A 6,000-nucleotide genomic window follows, 5' to 3' on the forward strand; every position below is an offset into this window, starting at 1 on the left:
AACCCTTCCCTCTAGGCGTGGGGGTCAGAGTGGTTTGTCTTGAAGGTGGGAGCACTAGAGAGGGGCAGTAGATGAACCACCAGCCCCAGGGCACACACGGGAGGACAAACAGGCGCAAAGGACACGGGGAGAAGGCGGTTACCTAGTGCGTGTCTGGAAACACAATGGCTTCAAAAAGAGAGAATCTGAGGGCAGGGATAGCAATTCGTGCTCCCGCAGGGCAAATAGGGGCATCGGGAGGGGCGCCCGTTCCGGGCGGATTGGGCAAACACGTGTGTATGGGGGGGGGGTCCCTGAGATGAGGAGACAGAATAAGGGAACCTTTGTCCCTTGGCGAAGGAGGGGGCGCGGGACGAGGCCGGGAGACCACGGGGAGCCTTTCCCTAGAGCAAAGAGAGGGGATGAAGCGCCGGCACTGGGGCAAGCGGATCCGCGTCCCCAGCGCGAGGCAAGGCGGCTTCACGTCCCACGCGGGGAAGCCCCTAGCCGAGTCTCCCTGGGGGGACACCGAGACTCTATCCCTCGGGAGAGGGCGGGGACGGGGGAGTCCCATCCCCCGGGGGGGCGCGGCGAACAGGACTCGCTCAGGCAGGGTGGGTGGGGTCTGCAGGCTCTGGCCAGAGCGGGCGGGGGGAAAAGGCAACTCTGTCCACGCCTTGGGCCCGGCCCTGCGCTCTCCCGGGGAGAACGGGGCTTGGCAGCTCTCTCCGGGGCAGGGCACGACCCCAGCCCGGGTAGGCAGGAGGAGCTGCCCCCCAGGGGGGCCCGGACGGAGGGGAAAGCGTGGTGTCCCGGCGGCCCCGCCGGGCGTGAAATGGCGGCGGCGCTGGCGGCATCTCCCGCTCCCCGACGCGGCTGGGGACTCCGCGCCGCTCTCACAAAATGGAGGACGCGGCGACCCCTCTCATCCCCGTGGCCGACCTCAGCCCCCACTCACCTGGGTCCGCTCCGCTAGGCCGAGCCGGCTGGCGCCGCTAGATCGGGTGCGCTCCGCTCGGGGCTGGGGCGAGGAGAAAGAGCCGCTCCCGTCTCAAGCGAGAGCCAGCGCTAAAGGGCGTTGGCACAAGCAACCCTACCCGCTGCCAGACCCGCGCTCACACGGCCAATCTGAACGCCTGCTCCGATCCGGGGCCCACCCTCCTCGTGCTATTAGCCAATCAAGACTTAGCGCGCCGTCGCGGGGGAGGGCACAGGCAGGGCGCAAGCTCGGTTGGCCCGTGGGCTGCGGCTGGGGCCACGGGGTTTCCTCCAATTACATCCAGGGTGAGCTGACGTCACTGTCACCATGGTGATACTGCTACAACCCCCCTCCCTTCCACGCCCTGCCCTGGCACTGGGAGCCAAGTCTGGGCGCGGCACGAGACAGTGCGGAGGCGCGGCTGGGGCGGCTCGTGCTGCTGCGGTTGGGAGGGGGAGAGGGAGACTCGGAGGCCGGAGAGCGGGTGGGAGCGTGGGAAGCTGGGTGTGGGTGTTGCTCGGGGGAGCGTGCACTGATAGAGGGGAGCTGGGGGTGGGTGCTGAGGAGGAGTGTGCACCGATAGAGGGTGGGTGTTACAAGGGGGAGCGTGCACCGATTGAGGGGAGCTAGGGGTGAGTGCTGAGGGGGGAGCACGCACTGATAGAGGGGAGCAGGGCGTGGGTGTTGTACAGGGAAGCATGCGCTGATAGAAGGGAGCTGGGGGATGGATGCTGAGGGAGGAGCATGCACTGATAGAGGCGAGCTGGGGGGGCTACTGAGGGGAAGCGCTGATAGAGCAGAGCTGGGCGTGGATGTTGCACAGGGAAGTGTGCACTGATAGATGGGTGTTGAGGGGGGAGCGTGCACTGGTAGAAGGGAGCTGGAGGATAGATGCTGAGGGGTGAGTGTGGACTGATAGAGAGGGAAGTGGGGGTGGTGCTGAGGGTGCAGTGTGCACTAATAGAGGGAGAGCTGGAGGATGGATGCTGAGGGGGGAGCATACATTGATAGAGGGGAACTGGGTGGTTGCTGAGGGGGGAGGGTGCACTGTTAGAGGGGAACTGGGGGTGGGTGTTGCACGGGGATTGAGGGGAGCTGGGGTAGGTGCTGCAGTGGGTGGGTAGAAGTGATGGAATGTACTGAGAGAGTTATGACTGGAGGGTAGGGAGGTGGATGTGAAGGCTAGTTAAGTGTCAGTGCTGTTGGAAGTTTAGGGTGCTGCGGAAGTAGGTACTGGGGTTCAGAATGCTACTGAGGATATGGCAATGGGTATTGAAGGGCCAGTGAGCTGCTGGAGATGGGTTCTGGGGTAGTTGGGAGCTGTTATAGGCATTGGTGGCTTCTGGGATGCATGGGGTGGTGGATGGTATTGCTAGACAATAGGGTCTACTCTACAGGTAAGTGTGAGGGAAATGGGTGGGTGATGCTGGACAGATTTGGTGCAAATGTGCTTGGGGAAATAATAGATGGCTGTTGGGAGGTGTGCAGAATGAGTGTGTGTTGCTGGTTGGTAGATGGGAGTTAGAGTGTGTTGGGGGGATGAATGGGAGATGTGAAGGAATGAAAGAAGCTTTAAAAATTCAAAAATTATTTTCTCCTCCACCTCAACAATAGTCTGTTTCTGTCCTGGGTTTTGATGATGATCAGCAGGAGAAGTAAATGAGCAAGGTTTTTAGGCTTTATTTTCTCTTGTGGATTTTGTGGGGATAGTTGATGAGGGGGTATTTCAAGAGGGGTGTAGACTTGAGTGGATAAGTTTATCTTTTTCCTTAGGTGGAGGTGAAAGATCAATAGGACAAATAAAAAATAGTGGATTGAGTTTTCCTTGATTTTAGGCCTTGTCACCAATCTTTGACCTCTCAGGGGCAGAAGCATGGGGTTGATGATACAGACAAGAACTCCTCTCTTGCTAACAGTTAGACACTCATGATGGAGGGAGTAATGTCCTTTTGGAGGGGTTGGTCTGGGGTAGGAGGAATTTCCTGGGGTAAGAGGAGGGGCCAGGCAGAAAAAAGGTAGGAAAGGGGTTGGGATAAATTCCTCCCTGTTTCTTAACCTAATGATGGCATTTTGAAGATGTTTGGTAATCTTTAGTATAAAGGCAAGAGCCTCAGGAAAAGGGAAGGAGGGATGGATTTTTTTTCTCTCTCTGCTGATTGGAAGATAGGGGATTAATAAAAATGGGTTTTGCAGCCAGCCCTGGAGATCCTTAACTGCCATAGCTGGTTGTCAGAATATGTCCCTTCAGGGTGTCCAAGAAGGTGGAACAGCTGTGCTGTGCACTGTGGATACAAAGGCTTGGAATGAGGGGCTTGATTGTAAAGCTTAGGGTTCTTTGATCCCTGTGGTAATGGGTTGGGGAGACAAGGCAGGAAGAAATCCTGGTTTAAACAAGAAATTGTTTAGTTTCTATTCCATTGGTTCATCTAGAGGTTGGGGGTACAATCTTATGCTTATACATGCTGTTATATATAAGATTGATGATTAATAAAGTGTCATCCATCCATGATTTAATTAAAGATGACCTCTGCCCCACCAGTCTTGCATGCATTTCTTAAATGCTGATTGAATGATCCTGCTGGACAAGTTTTGGCATAGTTGATTCTAGACAAGCATTGGGTACAGCATGAGCCTAAGAGGAAGTGACGAAGAGATACTGTGGATGTGTTCTTTGTAGCCAATCTGAAATGCAGGAGGTCTCCTACCTCAAAGCTGAATTAAATGCATACTTGTGTGCGTCCTGGGATTTATTCTAATGGGCAAATCATCCTGCTGCATTGCAAAGTCCCTGCATGAGCTAATACAGGTTCTTACCACAGTGGTTTTGGAATCGTCAAAGATGACAATGCTCAGTAACTTAAACATCCATCTCAGAGGATGAGTTTTCTATATCAGCTCAGGATTTAATGGATACCATGGAGATGAAGGAATTATTGTCTCAAATTCTTGATTTATTGTGTGGCTAGGACTGGAGATTAGGCATTTGGATATTAAATCTATGTCATGGACTAATCATTACCTACCTCTTGTGGTTTGAGTTTAGGACATATCTATTCTCCACGAGGGACTGGTTGATAATACACCCTATGAAGTTAATGGAATGGGAACTCTTCCAGAAGGCCCAAAGGGAAGATATGACACATTCAAGAGACTTCAGGACTTGGTAGGATTTATGTTAATCTACTATTTTCAGCCATTGATGGGGTGGTCTTAGTGCCCTCGTCTTCAGCTATGTCCTCACTGATCACCTTGATTTACAGATGAAGTGAGAGTGAAGACTGTTAGAACACCAGTGACCGAAGTCATGGGCTGAAACTGACCAAGTGCACTACAAAAGCTTTTTGAATTCTTACATCATGGCTCTGAAGGAGACAGACAAATGTCTGCATCATGGTGTCTGCAAAGTGCTGGTCAGTGGATTTTGAATTATGACAGTTGGGTTAATCCAAGCTATCTTTATTCAATGGCCCAACTCAAAAAGGTTAGGAAATGCCCAAATTAAGGTTGCCCATGCAACTTTAATTTGGTCCTCTTCTGTGTATGCATTATGATACACTTCTTAATTACATGATCACATACTGTTTTTCCACAGGACCCTGACCTAGTCAGTGCACTGGGAGGACGGTGTTCAGAGAATGGGTAACTATTCAGTATTTCTTTTCATCCTCATCATTCAGTGTGTGGTCCCATGCATTGTTTAGTGCATGCCTCCCAAACTCTGCACTGAATACAGAATTGTTAATTTCCTCATGGGCTTTTCTATGATGCTGTCATTGTCATAGCTTAGTTCTTAACAAACTTTAACGAGTTTATCTTCAAAACCTTCTTGTGACGTGAGCTGTTATTGTTTGTCCCCATTTTACAGATGAGGAAATGAGATATGGAGATAAAAGTAAAAAAGTTAACAATTTTGGGTACCCAACTTGAGACACGCAGGTCCTGATTTTTCAGAGTACTTAGCACTAAATAGCACTTTGTGTTCAGAGCAGAGCTCCCATTGTTCTCAGTTGCAGTTGTGAATGGTCAACACGTCTGCAAATCAGACCTCAGCTATTTCAAAATTTTCATCCAGAAAATGAAGAACACGCAATGGCCACCAATGAAAACGGTGTAATTTCTCAGTATCCCATAAGAACTCTGGCAGAAGCAGAGATGTAGTTCTCAGGATGGCATTCAACTGCCTTAACTTTGAGACCCTCCTTTCTCTTCCTGAAGTTCTCTGCTTCATTCACTACACATGGGGGAGGGATAGCTCAGTGGTTTGAGCATTGGCCTGCTAAACCCAGGGTTGTGAGTTCAATCCTTGAGGGGGCCACTTGGGAATCTGGGGCAAAATCAGTACTTGGTCCTGCTAGTGAAGGCAGGGGGCTGGACTCGATGACCTTTCAAGGTCCCTTCCAGTTCTAGGAGATGGGATATATCTTCCAAAGGAAGTTGGATGGGGTGGCAGTGGAGGTGCTCTGCAACTGTAGGGCCTATTTCCGTTTTCTTGTACAATAACTCCTCCAAGCAGATTTCCTCTGGGCTAGGGTTACCATATCTCATAAATAAAAAAAGAGGACCCTCCACGGGCCCTGGCCCTGCCCATTTCCCCACCCCTAGCCCCGCCCCAACTCCGCCCCTTCCCCACCCTAACTCCGCCCCCTCCTCCCTCCCACTCCCAGCCAGGGGGAAAGGGCTGCCCCAGTGCTACCAGCTTCACGGTTTCCCGGGCAGCCCCCAGACCCTGCGCCCCCAGCCGGCGCTTCCCCAGCGCAGCTGGAGCCCGGGAGGGGAAGCGCCCAGCCCGGGGGCGCAGGGTCTGTAGGCTGCCCAGCAAACCGTGAAGCCGGTAGTGTTCGGGCTTTGGGCAGCCCCTATGCCTCCGGACCCTGCGCCCCCAGCTGGGCACTTCCCCTCCGGGGCTCCGGCGGCTCTGCGTAACTTACACTGTATAAGTTACACAGAGCCGAAGAGGAGCAGAGCCCCCGCAGCTGGAGGCTCTGCTCCTCTTAGGCTCTGTTTAAGAGCCGGGCTGCCCCAGCGCTACCGGCTTCGGGCAG

General features: G+C 53.1%; 1 protein-coding gene and 1 long non-coding RNA gene across 4 annotated transcripts in view; one reads left to right on the top strand and one right to left on the bottom strand.

The window, feature by feature from the left end:
• The window catches only part of YWHAQ (tyrosine 3-monooxygenase/tryptophan 5-monooxygenase activation protein theta), a 36,521-nt gene extending 35,425 nt beyond the window's left edge, over window positions 1–1,096 (bottom strand). Inside the window, exon 1 of the mRNA XM_034766487.1 lies at window positions 938–1,096. The gene's annotated coding sequence lies outside the window, so the exon portion shown is untranslated. The remainder of the gene's footprint in view (window positions 1–937) is intronic.
• Window positions 1,097–3,428: 2,332 nt separating this feature from the next.
• The window catches only part of LOC117875293, a 26,180-nt gene continuing 23,608 nt past the window's right edge, over window positions 3,429–6,000 (top strand). Inside the window, exons 1-3 of one of the 3 annotated variants that reach the window (XR_004645246.1) lie at window positions 3,429–4,121; window positions 4,219–4,368; window positions 4,551–4,597. This is a non-coding gene — a long non-coding RNA (uncharacterized LOC117875293). Of the gene's footprint in view, window positions 4,122–4,218; window positions 4,598–6,000 lie in introns of all 3 variants that reach the window. The other 2 variants (XR_004645245.1, XR_004645247.1) reach the window with 2 other exon arrangements.

Source organism: Trachemys scripta, chromosome 3 (assembly GCF_013100865.1).
Source record: "Trachemys scripta elegans isolate TJP31775 chromosome 3, CAS_Tse_1.0, whole genome shotgun sequence".
Taxonomy (NCBI): Eukaryota; Metazoa; Chordata; order Testudines; family Emydidae; genus Trachemys; species Trachemys scripta.